We start from the raw sequence: 16,270 nt of genomic DNA, 5'->3' as shown, positions 1-16,270 counted from the left end.
TATGGGGAGAAAAGAAAAGAAAAGGAGGGGGGGGGAGGTCGTCACAACCGACCGAGACCCTAATTGAGCCTGCTATCTTGAATCATATAAAACTTCTTAAATAAAGAAAAACCAGAAAGTAAGTATATTCTTAGGGAGCCACCTCCACCACCACCACTAGGTGCCGCTCCACCATCAGTAAAGACCTTGATAGGCCACATCCAGGAACCTATAACCCTTTTCTATTGTTAGTGCTTATAAAGAAAAAGGTACCAAAAGAAAAACAGAAAGTAAGAATATTCTTAGGGAGCTACCACTACCACCACCACTAGATGTCGCTCCACAATCAGTAACACCTTTAATAAGCCACATCCAGAAACCTGTAACCCTTTTCTGTTGGTAATGCTTACAAGGAGAAGGTGTAGAAAGTAAAGAAAAGAAAAGAAAAGACGGAGCGGAAAAGATGGAATACATGTAGAAAGTTTTCATATATATAAATATAACTCAATACCAGGTAGGTGTGCAATAACTCAAATCCCTCTCTCCTAATGGCAAGCCCTAGTAGCCAAAAGAACGTATAGGCTAATAGGTGAGACAGAAAGAGCAAGTAAACTAACGTCCACTTAATATAGATCTTCTATCTTCAGGTGGGGAATCGGCTAGATTTCCTGGGTCTTTGCTTCTTTGGCGGGATTCCACGCCATTCTTCTCTCACCGGCAGTGCAGGTAAATCAGCTAAGTTCTGAACAGGGCACCAATCCGGTAACTCCAGGCCCTTGATGTCCAAAACTTCACATACTCGGATCAAGTCTGCATGACTCCGTATGACTTGTTTGTGTACCGGAGTATTAATTAATAACCCGAATGGATGGAGCCACCTGTAGGTTAACTTTTTCTGTATTAGAATCTCCAATGACGTCGCTTTCTCAATGTCATTGGGGAAAGATCCTGGTACAGTGCGATTATGGAGCCCTCAATTTCCTCCGTTTTGTTGGAACGGGCAGCCGCCAGGATAGCTTCTTTAGCCGCAAAACTGGTTAGCCGGCAGATCACATCCCTGGGGGGATCTTGGGGTCTAGGCACTGGACGGAGAGCTCTGTGGATTCTGTCCATAGCGAATAGTTCAGTTTGGACATCTGGAGCTAAACGTACAAACAGTTGAGTCACCTCTTGTAGCAGCGCTTCCTGAGACACTGATTCCGGAACTCCTTTGAGGCGTATGTTATTTCTCCTTCCCCGGTTATCTTGATCCTCCACCAGGGAGTAGATATAATTGACATGTGCTTGCGTATCATCCAGGCTGTGTGAAACCTTTTCACCAAAGCAAATTATAGCCTGTTGCGCCGTCTCCACTTCCTCTACTCTGTCATGCAACTGACGCATATCTTGCTTTATCTCTGACAGATCGCGGCGGAGCGGCTCTAGAGATTCCTGTAAAAGATCTTTCATGAAGGACCTTGATATAGGTAAGTCCTCAGGCAAGCTGTTCTCTTCTTGATCGCTGTCTCCTTCACCTTCAGATTCAGCTTCCTTCTCCTCCAACAAGCCCGCGCGCCGCACAGGCGCCATCTTGGATTCAGATCTAGTGTCCGTTCTTCTGACAAATTTGTCTAGATCGCTCTGGCTAGCTGGTATTTTCAGCTTACCCGGCGTGTCCTTTGGTCTTTCTTTGCCAGTCTTACCCATTTTTAGCTGTGAAAAATGCTTATAAACGCTCAAGAAGGGCTCGGTCTACAGCAGAGCTCCTCACACAGCCTGCATCCGACTCGGCTGCAAGACTCCGCCCCCAACTGACCCCATTTTGGAAAGAAGACACCCCAAGGTATTCGCTGAGGAGCATATTGAGTCCATGAAAGATTTACATTTTTGTCCCAAGTTAGCGGAAAGTGAGACTTTGTGAAAAAACAAAAAACAAAAAAATTTCCGCTAACTTATGCCCCAAAAATTTTTTTCTATAAACTCGCCAGGCCCCTCATTGAATACCTTGGGGTGTCTTCTTTCCAAAGTGGGGTCACATGTGGGGTATTTATACTGCCCTGGCTTTTTAGGGGCCCTAAAGAGCCAGAAGAAGTCTGGGATCCAAATGTCTAAAAATGGCGAGTTCCTAGAATTTTTTATTTTTTGTCGCAAGTTAGTTGAATATGAGACTTTGTAAGAAAAAAAAAATCATCATTTTCCGCTAACTTGTGACAAAAAATAAAAAATTCTAGGAACTCGCCGTGCCCCTCACGGAATACCTTGGGGTGTCTTCTTTCCAAAATGGGGTCACTTGTGGCGTAATTATACTGCCCTGGCATTCTAGGGGCCCAGATGTGTGAGAAGTACTTTGCAATCAAAATGTGTAAAAAATGGCCTGCAAAATCAGAAAGGTGCACTTTGGAATATGTGCCCCTTTGCCCACCTTGGCAGCAAAAAAGTGTCACACATCTGGTATCGCCGTACTCAGGAGAAGTTGGGGAATGTGTTTTGGGGTGTCATTTTACATATAGCCATGCTGGGTGAGAGAAATATCTTGGTCAAATGCCAACTTTGTATAAAAAAATGGGAAAAGTTGTCTTTTGCCAAGATATTTCTCTCACCCAGCATGGTTATATGTAAAATGACACCCCAAAACACATTCCCCAACTTCTCCTGAGTACGGCGATACCAGATGTGTGACACTTTTTTGCAGCCTTTTGCAGACTTTTTTGGGCAAAGGGACCCACATTCCAAAGTGCACCTTTCGGATTTCACCGGTCATTTTTTACAGATTTTTTATCGCAAGTTAGTGGAATATGAGACTTTGTAAGAAAAAAATAAAATAAAATAAAAATCATCATTTTCCCCTAACTTGTGACAAAAAATAAAAAGTTCTATGAACTCACTATGCCCATCAGCGAATACCTTAGGGTGTCTACTTTCCGAAATGGGGTCACTTGTGGGGTTTTCTACTGTCTGGGCATTGTAGAACCTCAGGAAACATGACAGGTGCTCAGAAAGTCAGAGCTGCTTCAAAAAGCCGAAATTCACATTTTTGTACCATAGTTTGTAAACGCTATAACTTTTACCCAAACCATTTTTTTTTGCCCAAACATATTTTTTTTATCAAAGACATGTAGAACAATAAATTTAGCGAAAAACTTATATATGGATGTCGTTTTTTTTTTGCAAAATTTTACAGCTGAAAGTGAAAAATGTCATTTTTTTGCAAAAAAATCTTCAAATTACGATTAATAACAAAAAAAGTAAAAATGTCAGCAGCAATAAAATACCACCAAATGAAAGCTCTATTAGTGAGAAGAAAAGGAGGTAAAAATCATTTGGGTGGTAAGTTGCATGACCGAGCAATAAACGGTGAAAATAGTGTAGTGCAGAAGTGTAAAAAGTGGCCTGGTCATTAAGGGGGTTTTAGCTAGCGGGGTTAAAGTGGTTAAAGGGGCGGGCACTGTGGAGGTCAGTGTTAAAGGGGTGGTTACTGTAGAGGTCATTTTTATGGCGGAAACTGATTGATATTTTTTTGTGACACACGGAAACATAAAATAAAATAGATGAAATATACCCGTGTGAAGCCGGGTCCCTCTGCTAGTATACATATGTATATTAGAGAAGGGCATTTAGTCTGCACCATTGCATTCATATAAGTGGCCGGCTCCAACCAATTAATCTTGGGAAATTATTTAAAGCAGTGATTTGCAACCTAATAGACAGGTTATATTTCTGTTAATAACTCCTGTCAGACATTTATGGCATATATTGTTGATAACCCATAAGTGTCTCAAATTGGAGCGCTCCTTTAAGTTTTATTTCGAACTTTAGAAGTGATTCACTCTAACAATGTGACGACTGGACCAGAGATGCCAATGTTTTATGGTAGCTATAATGAATGATAGTTAATGGACCAAATTATCCAGAGTGCTTGAAGTGGCAGACAAGCTACATACCGTATTTTCCATAGCATCATCACGACGGCATACAAGGAGATTGACCCCTGACCTCTGTAGGGGCAGGAACAGAGAAAGGTTAAATACCCCCCTCCCACCACCAACACCAGTGTTTCCTGTCCCTACAGAGGACACGGCAGAGAAAGGTCTCCCTGTATGCAGGGAGATGAAGCTAGGAACTACAATGTTTTCTTTATTACCTGACAAAATCGCTGGCATCCTGCCATGGCGTCCCCCTGCCCTCCCGCAGTCCCTGTACTAACGCTGGGCAGGGTGTTATGGGAATACTTGCTCCGGTCATATCTGGGGCCTGCTCCCAGGGCGACGACTCCCTCCTGGCCTACCGAGGCTTCAGCAGGGTTGCGCGCCCTGCACCTGTGGCTCATAGGTGATGACGTCACGTCCGGCGCTCCGGTGTGACGTAGGCGGCATTCAGCACCCGGCCCGGCAAAGCCGAGGCCCCGACATTTAATGGATACTCCTGGCCAGAGAAACTGGGGCCCCTCACCTGCCTCTCCCGCTGACCTATCGGGGAACTGAGAGGGAAAAGTATCCTGCCACGATGTCTGAGACGGACACACGCTCTCCTAAGGAGACCGGACCTCCGCTAGGTCTGTTAACATCCGTTATCCCAACAGTTCCCTGGTGCCAGATTCAATTCAGAGTCTTCAATCTTGGATCCTGGGCATCTAGAACAGGCGTCAATCCTCCCTGGATCATCAAGTAATCCTACCAATTACAATCGATCAAATCCCAGTAGTCAAACTTCAGGAAACTGAGAGCAGTCTGGGAGGTATTGAAAGCAGCAGAGGGAATACTACGTTTTCACTATATAAGAGTGCTATCAGACAGCACTAATGCCATCGCTTACCTCTCCCATCAAGGGGGAACGAGATCAGCAACTCTTCAAACGCTGACAACGAAAAAAAAATTCATGGGCAGGGCAGAAAGTGGCCTCCATCTCTGCAATTCATCTGAAGGGAATGCTGAAGCTGGAAGCGGATTTCCTCAGCCACCACAGGATCGATCATACGGAATGGTCCTTAAGCTCAGAGACATTCAGGTTGGTGGTAGACAAGTGGGGGATGCCCGATGTGGACCTAGTCGCCACCCAGGTAAACCCAAAGGTGGAGACATTCTGTTCCTTAAACCCCAGGGACAGACCTCATGCCTTGGACGCCTTCGCCATCCGTTGGCATTGGAAGCTATGCTATGCTTTCCCTCCACTTCCTTTATTTCCGGAAATTCGCCAGGACAAGGCCACAGTAATCGTGATCGCTCCCCTATGGCTGAAGAGGAGCTGGTTCGCATCTCTCCAGAGATACTCCCTCCAGGATCCCGGGCCCCATCCTATACGGGGGGATCTATTCCATCAGGGTCCGATTCTACACCCAAACCCACAGCTTCTGAAACGAGAAAAAAAATATTTTAAACCAAAAGGTGTGCTTTGAACTAATGGTGGCCTGTGGATGACGCTATTATGGGGGATCGGTGAATGACACTGTTATGGAGGGGATCTGTGGATGACACTATTATAGGGGCATCTGTGTATGACACTGTTATGGGGGATCTGTGGATGACACTGTTATGGAGGGGGGATCTGTGGATGGCACTGTTATGGGGGATCTGTGGATGGCACTGTTATGGGGGATCTGTGGATGGCACTGTTATGGGGAGGGGGTGGCACTGTTATGGGGAGGGGGATCTGTGGATGACACTGTTATGGGAGGGGGATCTGTGGATGACACTGTTATGGGGGGATCTGTGGATGACACTATATAGCATCTTATTCTATATGTGTCATCCACAGATCCCCCCCCCCCGTAACAGTGTCCCCCAATACACAGGGCCCCACCGCTCAGTATACATATCTGAACAGTAATTCTTAACCTCGAGTAACTTTAACTTTAAAGCAGCGCTATCCTGCTTGCTACTTACAATCAAGCTCTGGTAACAGGCAGAGCGGGCGGCAGCGTAACATCACTTACTCACGTCACGCGCCAGCTCCGCCTGCTTCATTCATAAAGTGGGAGGAGCAGGCGCGTGAATTGAGTGAGTGACGTTACGCCGCCGCCAGCTCTGCCTGTTACCGGAACTTGATTGTAAGGTGGTAAACAGGATAGCACTGCTTTAAAGTTAAAGTTACTCGAGATTAAGGATTACTGTTTAGATATGTATACTGTTGTGAGTGACGGGGCCCGTTGTAAGAGTACAGTGACTGCACTGGGCCTGCCGCGAGTTGCCGGCCTCCAGCCCCTCCTCCCTCCCCGCTGATACATCGCTGCGCTGTGCAGCATTGCAGCCAGCGATGTATCAGCGTTAACGATGTAAAAATGACAGCATAAGTGCGTCTTATGGGGCAAAAAATACGGTATAAAGCCAAATCTGTATGGTAGATTTGGTATCCTGTATCTAACTGTACAATAGAGCTGTCTTCTGTCGTTATTATGCTACCCTCTAATAATAACGAGATGACTTTGCTGACTCTATCCCAGTCTATATTGTAAATCTGAAATTCTGTGTAACATAGAACAGGAAAAACAGCTTCTTGTGTGTTCCACTGGCCAGTGTAAAATCTTGACTGTCTAAAGGCCCTTAAATATACAGGGAGTGCAGAATTATTAGGCAAATGAGTATTTTGACCACATCATCCTCTTTATGCATGTTGTCTTACTCCAAGCTGTATAGGCTCGAAAGCCTACTACCAATTACGCATATTAGGTGATGTGCATCTCTGTAATGAGAAGGGGTGTTGTCTAATGACATCAACACCCTATATCAGGTGTGCATAATTATTAGGCAACTTCCTTTCCTTTGGCAAAATGGGTCAAAAGAAGGACTTGACAGGCTCAGAAAAGTCAAAAATAGTGAGATATCTTGCAGAGGGATACAGCACTCTTAAAATTGCAAAGCTTCTGAAGCGTGATCATCGAACAATCAAGCGTTTCATTCAAAATAGTCAACAGGGTCGCAAGAAGCGTGTGGAAAAACCAAGGCGCAAAATAACTGCCAATGAACTGAGAAAAGTCAAGCGTGCAGCTGCCAAGATGCCACTTGCCACCAGTTTGGCCATATTTCAGAGCTGCAACATCACTGGAGTGCCCAAAAGCACAAGGTGTGCAATACTCAGAGACATGGCCAAGGTAAGAAAGGCTGAAAGACAACCACCACTGAACAAGACACACAAGCTGAAACGTCAAGACTGGGCAAGAAATATCTCAATTTTTTAAGGTTTTATGGACTGATGAAATGAGAGTGAGTCTTGATGGGCCAGATGGATGGGCCCGTGGCTGGATTGGTAAAGGGCAGAGAGCTCCAGCCTGACTCAGACGCCAGCAAGGTGGAGGTGGAGTACTGGTTTGGGCTGGTATCATCAAAGATGAGCTTGTGGGGCCTTTTCGGGTTGAGGATGGAGTCAAGCTCAACTCCCAGTCCTACTGCCAGTTTCTGGAAGACACCTTCTTCAAGCAGTGGTACAGGAAGAAGTCTGCATCCTTCAAGAAAAACATGATTTTCATGCAGGACAATGCTCCATCACACGCGTCCAAGTACTCCACAGCGTGGCTGGCAAGAAAGGGTATAAAAGAAGAAAATCTAATGACATGGCCTCCTTGTTCACCTGATCTGAACCCCATTCAGAACCTGTGGTCCATCATCAAATGTGAGATTTACAAGGAGGGAAAACAGTACACCTCTCTGAACAGTGTCTGGGAGGCTGTGGTTGCTGCTGCACGCAATGTTGATGGTGAACAGATCAAAACACTGACAGAATCCATGGATGGCAGGCTTTTGAGTGTCCTTGCAAAGAAAGGTGGCTATATTGGTCACTGATTTGTTTTTGTTTTGTTTTTGAATGTCAGAAATGTATATTTGTGAATGTTGAGATGTTATATTGGTTTCACTGGTAAAAATAAATAATTGAAATGGGTATATATTTGTTTTTTGTTAAGTTGCCTAATAATTATGCACAGTAATAGTCACCTGCACATACAGATATCCTTCTAAAATAGCTAAAACTAAAAACAAACTAAAAACTACTTCCAAAAATATTCAGCTTTGATATTAATGAGTTTTTTGGGTTCATTGAGAACATGGTTGTTGTTCAATAATAAAATTAATCCTCAAAAATACAACTTGCCTAATAATTCTGCACTCCCTGTAATTATATTATAATCCTAAATGTATATTTAGAGTAAAAGGTAGTAATTAAAGTGTAACTGTCATTCTATTTTTATTTGTGTAATGTGTAGGGGCAGTGATGCAGACCATTTCTAAAATATACTTTAATTACTGAAATCATACATTTCTATTTAAAAAATTGCTCTAAAGTGGCCCATTTTGAACCTTAGCAACGCTTCTCTATCTTCTGTTTACATACCACAGTCAGCGTTAGCAAGTCTTCACTTTTATATAAACAGGAGACAGGGGGGCGTTGCTAAGGCTTAAAATGGGCTACTTTAGAGCTAATTTTCTAATTAAAGTATATTACAAAAATGGTCAGCATCACTGCCCCTACACATTACACAAATAAAAATAGCATATAGAAATCTGCCATTTTAGGCAATCTCATGTGTATGTCCAGATTAAGGCACAGTCTCAAAGAGAAAATTAGAAGATAGACTACCTGTTTGAAAAGACCACCACTGATTGACAGTAGACCAGATTTTTCCAAGAAACATTTGTTGTTTTTTTATATCCTTGACCCTCTTCTTTTCTAAGAAAACCCCTCTACAATACCTTCTTGGATAAAATATGCAATCTTTTCTATACTGTTTATCGGATTATTGATAATGTCCTCTGGCTATTCACTAATATAGTTCCGATCTGTTTTTCATTGTCAGAATAGGTTTCTGTCTTACAGACATGAGATGTATTTTTGTTATTTTAACAGGTATTTCTCTCACCAAATGACTCCCCCCATTAACATAATTTAGATGTCCATTTGGAAATTGACTTTGTCATTCTTTGAAGTTGAGGTTGTTTAGATGAAAGGTCAAAAGTGTGAACATGGAAGCTTTTGATCCAACCATAAGATTTGTGGGGAAATCTTCAAGACTCACTTCAGTAATACAAATGTTCCTGAGACATAGGAAGAGAACCCAGAGAAGATATCTACAGATATGTCTTTGTCTCATACTTCCCAATATTCTTATTTTTTATAAGTAAGCTTTCCTCTTGGCTAGGAAGAGAATCCAATATTCCTCTTTAGCGCCTACCTATGAAGTAAACTTTCCATTAATTCCTCACAGACAAATGTACTCAACTTATATGAAATACCTTGTATATATGATGCCCTTCTACATAACTCTCATTATGGAGAATGAGACAGATCTATCTGGTGTTGTTTCAGGGGCATACACAGATCTCATAGAGCCATGTAGCAACATTTAGGGCCTCTCACCTCCGATCCTCATAAGGTTTCTCACAAAATTATTTTTAATTAAGTGGATAAAAAAAACAGTTTTCCACTTCACTGACTGTCTGAGTTCTGTGTAGGAGAAAGTGGATCATGAACACCATATTTCTCCATGTATTTATGCCACACAATTTGCATAACTACATTGATAAATTTCCTCTTGGTTCTGTCTCCTTTCCCTCATATAGTATCTGTCTGTCTGTAGTCACCACTAAGGGGAGATCAGTACATAGAAATGTATACAGCTACCATTAGAAATAATGGAATGGAAGGTATAAATATCTCTTTGCACTATCAACCCCCTAGTAATGGTGTGGGGTCTGGGTCATGAAGCCACATTATGGTCATCTGCATGAGGCCTGACTATGTGTGACCAACTTGAAGGATTAAAGAGCTCTACATGAGGAAGTTTATGTTTCTTCAAAAACCTATCATACAGGTCAATACCACATACAAGCTCATATTACCATAGAACAGATCATTTGTCCCCTCACTTTGAAGTAAGTGGCTGAACTTGGATAAAAGGTCCCAAGTGTGAAAATAAGATATTCAAATGAATAAACCTATCCTACAGGTCAATACCACACACAAGCTCATATTACCATAAAACAGATCATTTGTCCTCTCACTTTGAAGTGAGTGGCTGAACTTGGATAAAAGGTCCCAAGTGTGAAAATAAGATATTCAAATTAATAAACCTATCCTACAGGTCAATGCCACATACAAGCTCATATTACCATAAAACAGATCATTTGTCCCCTCACTTTGAAGTGAATGGCTGAACTTGGATAAAAGGTCCCAAGTGTGAAAATAAGATATTCAAATTAATAAACCTATCCTACAGGTCAATGCCACATACAAGCTCATATTACCATAAAACAGATCATTTGTCCTCTCACTTTGAAGTGAGTGGCTGAACTTGGATAAAAGGTCCCAAGTGTGAAAATAAGATATTCAAATTAATAAACCTATCCTACAGGTCAATGCCACATACAAGCTCATATTACCATAAAACAGATCATTTGTCCCCTCACTTTGAAGTGAATGGCTGAACTTGGATAAAAGGTCCCAAGTGTGAAAATAAGATATTCAAATTAATAAACCTATCCTACAGGTCAATGCCACATACAAGCTCATATTACCATAAAACAGATCATTTGTCCCCTCACTTTGAAGTGAGTGGCTGAACTTGGATAAAAGGTCCCAAGTGTGAAAATAGGATAGTCAAATCAATAAGGGCTATTGGACAAAGCACATATTGTATTGAAGACGATCAGAGTCTAGGACATTTTCCCTCCCTTATCATCCTCTACAGGACCAAAACTTTTGGGCACCCCCTTTTTTCTATCTTATTATGAGACACCTTCTATTCTACCTACTTAAACTGAGTCTTTCACCTCCAAAATCTGTTTCAAAGTAAACATGCTGCCATGTAGGGTGGGTGCCTTGAAACATAACCATACCTGTCCTGTTAAAATCCAGTCCTCTAATCTTGAGAAATGCTTTTTTGTAGGTGATTGATCCTCTTTAAGGAACTGTAAACCTGTACCTAAACAATATTTCAGCCTTAAATCCAACTTAACATCAACCACCAATGGCACCATATGTGTATGTCCACAGTCACCTGATTTCCCACTAGAGATTTGCTGAAAATTGCGGGACAGCTGATTGGTCCCAGTACTTCAGCATCACACGACTCAGTGACATCCTAGGACATCGAAGTGTGTTGACGGCCCTGCGGGAAGTAGAGTAAAAGGCACTAATCAAGATTTAAGCTTAGATATAATCTCAGCTGAGCCCACCAATTTCATGAGACTGAACAACCATCTAATTAATATGAAAGCCTCCCAACTTTTCTCTGATAGCAGATGTAAGGTGAAATGAGCATTGGGCGGTCGGCTTTCAACCGTCCAAGGGTGAACACTGAAGGAGGCACCTGAATAACTCCATTAGGCTTCTTTCATACAATCTATATGGATTGTGTCAGGATCTGTTAAGGAATAAACTGATAGTTTTGGACACAAGTTCAGTCAGTTTTGTCTGTAATTGCATTCAGTTTTTCAGTCTTTTCCACGGGAGCGCAATCAGTTTTTGATGCGTCTTTTAAGTGCGTAAAATTTTTTTTTAATAACTACTTGTATCTCCTAGCAAGCATCAATTAAAAATGCTTTGCATCTTTATTGTATCTGGTCTCAATGCTTTTTTAACACAAGCCCCATTCACCTCTATGAAACCAGAGCAACTTGAAAAACCCAGAATTCAGAAATGAACACAGAAATGATGCATGGAAAACTACGCTCATGTACACGGACCCATTAAAATGAATCAGGATTTTATTCGGGAAAGTCTGCAAATGACATTCACACTGAGATGTCACAAACACTAGGGGAGAAGTGTCCTCACTATGAATGTCCTTTCCCTGATGAAACAAAAACTTAATGATGGCCCGTAACTCAACAGACGTGAAATTTCTTTGTGCCTCTGCCATCTCAGGTTCTACCTGAAATTAAAAATAGTTATAACAATCGTAAACATCTGAAATTTGCACAGTTACATAACAAGATATCAAGCTGTCAAATGTATTTTTCAATTCCAACTGGAAGGGGGCAAAGCCAAGAACTTCTCCTCATCCCCTAGTATATTTTCCTCAGACCTGTATAACGTTTGGTGTATTATACCCTTCTGTTTTATGTTATGACAATTGTGCAGCATTTAGGACAATTTAAATTTTTTAAATGTTTTTAAGATTTTTAATGTGATGGCTTTCTACTTATGATTTATGTATATATTTAATAAAGGATTTTTTGCTGGTACATACTACCTAATGGTTATTGTCTATTTATTTCGAAGCTGAAAGCGCAGATTGCGGTGCAAAGGTTATAGCTCATAAAAAAATTGGCTGCACAACATTTTACATACAAACAATAGAGCTGAGAAATGGGGATCATTCTAAATTAAAGTGGTATTATACCTACTATAAATGGAAAAATAGCTTTTTGGGCACATTTTTGATCAAACATGTTTGACCAGGCTTTATTTAATCAACCATGTTTGCTTGATGGATATGCATCTGTGACTATGAATACGAATGTGCTAGTCTAAATTTTCTTGTACCAATGGTTATAGCTCTCAGAAAATGACAACTCAAAAAGATTATTTTTTTTAAATACTCATATTGTGTAAAACTGAAAAAAAAAGTACATTGTGTATCGCCGCATATAAAAATATCAAATGATCTATCCCATCAGGACAACTATAACAAAACACTTCGCCTCCCCAAAAAAATATGATCAAAAAGTATTAGGTACCCGAAAATGGTACCCATAAAAACTACACTCTGTCCCGCTAAAGGCAAGCCCTCAGAGACCTATGTGGCCAGAAAATAAAAATGTTATGGATGTTAGTATTTGGCGATGCAAAATATAACAAATATTTAATAAAAAAATGATTGTATGATGCAAAATTAGTAAAACATAAAAAAAAAAACTATATACATTTGGTTTCGTCATAATCTTATCAACCAACAGAATAAAGTTACTATTTCATATATACTGTATGGTGAACCCCATAAAAAATTATAACAACCACTGATAGAATTGCACACCTCACCTCCCAAACACTGAGAATGAAAAATGAGAAAAATAGCCAAATGTACCCCAAAATGGTGCCAATAAAAACTATAGCTTGTCCCACAATAAATAAGCCCCCGCATAGCTCAGTCAACAAAACATTAAAACCGATTTGGCTCTTAAAAACAATTTTCAGACTCCACTCCTTCCATTCTGAGTCCTGCTATATCCCCCAAACAGCAGTTTGCGACCATGTATGGGATATCGCCATATTCAGGAAACATGAGTCTTAAATGTGGGGAGCATTTTCTCCTGTTGAAAATTAAAATCTTATCCAATGGCTTGGATAAGTAAAAGTGCTCCAAAATTATTACCAAATAAAGTGACACGTGTCAGATTTGCAAAATTAGGCTTAGTCAGTAGGAAGGCCCAATCTGGAAGTGGTTAAGTATAAAATGTAGATTGTAAGCTCTTGTGAGAAGGGCCCTCATTCCTCTTGTTCTAATTATTGACTTGTCTGTGGCTAAGCTATTTATGACTTTTTATAAATGAACTTTGGAATTATAAAGGGCTGCAGAATATGTTGGCGCTATATAAATAAAGATTATTATTATAAAAAGTAATACAATAACAAGATGTTAATATGTATACAAGTAGAAAAAAGTTAAAAAATACAGGTTTAAGTAAAGACTCAGACTACATATGTATTATACATAGTTTTTTTTATTATTTTTATTATATTCAACCATTTATTTTTATTATAACGAACAATTTCTTATTGTTACTAATATCTAAAATTACTGATTGGATAACATTGTTGTCATTTTTCTAGATCTTTAAAATCTGGATATGACAAATTTTAAATTAGATTTAAAATATATATTTAAACAAAGTTTCCTATTTATTACTATATATATATATATATATATATATATATATATTGAATGATTAGTAACACAGACATAACTGGAGGTTGTAGAATCTATAGCTATCTTCAAACACTAATGACATTATTGCAAATCTATAGATAGAGAAATAAATAGATATGAGGTAGGTAGATAGATAGATAGATAGATAGATAGATAGATAGATACATAGAATTGGGAAAATATTACAATTTACTTTTTAATACATTATGGCAGCATTACTGAAAAAAATAAAACTTACTGGATGTATTCCTCCTAACAAAAGTTTTTTAAAATTCTCAAGCAGAGTTTCTGTTTTATCAGACATTAAAGGTGATTTTTCTTGTATGAACTGGTACTTATATCACATGATGACTTGTTTCATTTACATAATAATAGAAGTCTATTGTGGCCTTAACCTTTGTTGAATTTACATAGATGAAAGGTCAAAGGTGTTAACATGGAGACCTTTGATCCACAGATATATAAGTTAAGAGAACCTTCAAGACCTCACTTCATTCTTGGAGAAGTTCATATCCTGAGAGACATTACAGAAGACCTGTGCACAGATGTCTTGGTTGAACTCCATTCTACTCTTCACAATCCTCTCCATGGTTCTGGGAATGCCTTCTTCTCTACCAGGGAAACAAACAAGGATTCCTCTTCAACATTCAAACCTTGGTTTCAAGAATTCATCCAGTCTACATGGAAGGACAGACTCCCAGAACATGAAGTACTCTCCTTTCATGATGCACCTCTATCAGACCCTCATCATGAGGAACATGACAGACCCATCCAGCCTGGAACATTCCGTTCTTCAAGATTCTGACACCATTCTAAGCCTCTCTGCCAAAAGTAAGTCTATATTGATTATATTAAGATAATTGTCATATTTTTAATTGTTCCTGTTTTTTTTCAATAAGACATTGTAGACAACTGGAGCTAAGTATTTTATATCTTATAATTGCTAACCTATAGATGTTGACCTATTTCTAACATGTATGTATATATATATATATATATATATATATATATATAACATTGAATGCATTGTTTTTGGCAAAATTAGTGATCATGTAGCACAGTTGTTGACCTTAATTTTCTTTTATTGCTTCCAGGTTGCTCTCAACTGACAAATCATTGGGTGTTATCCTTTGATATGTCTTCCCTCACAAACAACCATGAAATACAATTGGCAGAGTTGAGGATGCAGCTTTCTTCTACTGAGAGAAACTATAATGCGACCCTTGACATCTATGATAGTGAAGAAGGCCAAAGGAAGATCTTTGTAGGGTCAATGAAAATTGACCTTAGTAATGAAAACGGATCGACTTTGAAGACTGTAAATATCACCGGGATGATGCAATCTTATTTCCATCAAGAAAAAAATTCTAATAATCAAAAAGACATGAAGAACAAGGAAATGTCCAAGAATGGTCAAGGAAACATATGCACAAAAGTTTCAACAGAAAGAATTGTGTTAGTGTTTTTTACCAAGGACACTCCTACTAACCTCTATGGATATCCCAACCTAATCCAGACAGTCGAGTCATCTAAATATGTGATAACCCCAATGTCTGGTACTAGGATACTTAGGAAAGGTAGACATGCAATGCATGGCATGATCAGTGTCTAACTTTCCCACCAAACCTATTGAAGATGAAAGACCTTTGTGCAGAAAAGTAGACATGATTGTAGACTTCGAAAAGATTGGATGGGGAGACCAGATAATCTATCCCAACAATTTCAATGCATACAGATGTGAAGGAGCCTGTCCCACCCCCCTGAGTGAGATCTTCAAGCCAACCAACCATGCTTATATTAAGGTAATTATTATTATTTTTCTATATATTTACTTTAGATTTATTAACTTTATAGCTGCATTTATCCTTTCATGATAAATTACCATTTTTTAAAATAAAAATAATATAATTTTTTAATATTTTTTAGAGTTTGGTGAAGTTGTACAATCCAGACACAGTTGGTTGTTCCTCGTGTAGCCCAGTGAAGATGAGCCCATTATCTATGCTGATGTATGAAGAAGGAAAGGTGGTCTTGAAGCACCATGAAGATATGATTGTTGAAGAATGTGGATGTCATTGAGAGGACATAACAAAAATTTCATATATTTGCCATAGTAGCTATAATTGAAATATAATTTAACCTGTAGTGGTCTTTCAAGACACCTTCCATGCATAGAAATGCTTTAGAGTGTAGCCCTGTACAGCATCGCCGATACGGGGGGGGGGTCACAGGACCCCCCTCGGCATTGACCAAGGGTGCCTGCAATTGATTTCAGCAGGCACCCAGTTCTGATCACCGCCCGCCGGTGATCGGAACTACACAGGATGTACCTGTATGCCCTGTGTCCTAAAATACCAGGACATCAGGGGCATACAGGTACGCCCTGTGTCTCCAACAGGTTAAAGGGGTGGTCAATGTTAAAGGGGCAGGCACTGTAGAGGTCATTGTTAAAGGAGC

The 16,270-nt window shown here is 39.9% G+C and overlaps 1 pseudogene; it reads left to right on the top strand.

Annotated features, from left to right (window-relative positions):
• The first annotated feature begins 1,401 nt into the window (after nucleotides 1-1,401).
• LOC122929420 lies at nucleotides 1,402-15,892 on the top strand (annotated as a pseudogene).
• The last annotated feature ends 378 nt before the right edge of the window (nucleotides 15,893-16,270 follow it).

This window comes from Bufo gargarizans, chromosome 2, assembly GCF_014858855.1.
Source record: "Bufo gargarizans isolate SCDJY-AF-19 chromosome 2, ASM1485885v1, whole genome shotgun sequence".
Classification (NCBI taxonomy): Eukaryota; Metazoa; Chordata; class Amphibia; order Anura; family Bufonidae; genus Bufo; species Bufo gargarizans.
This window is presented reverse-complemented; position numbering and strand designations above follow the sequence as displayed.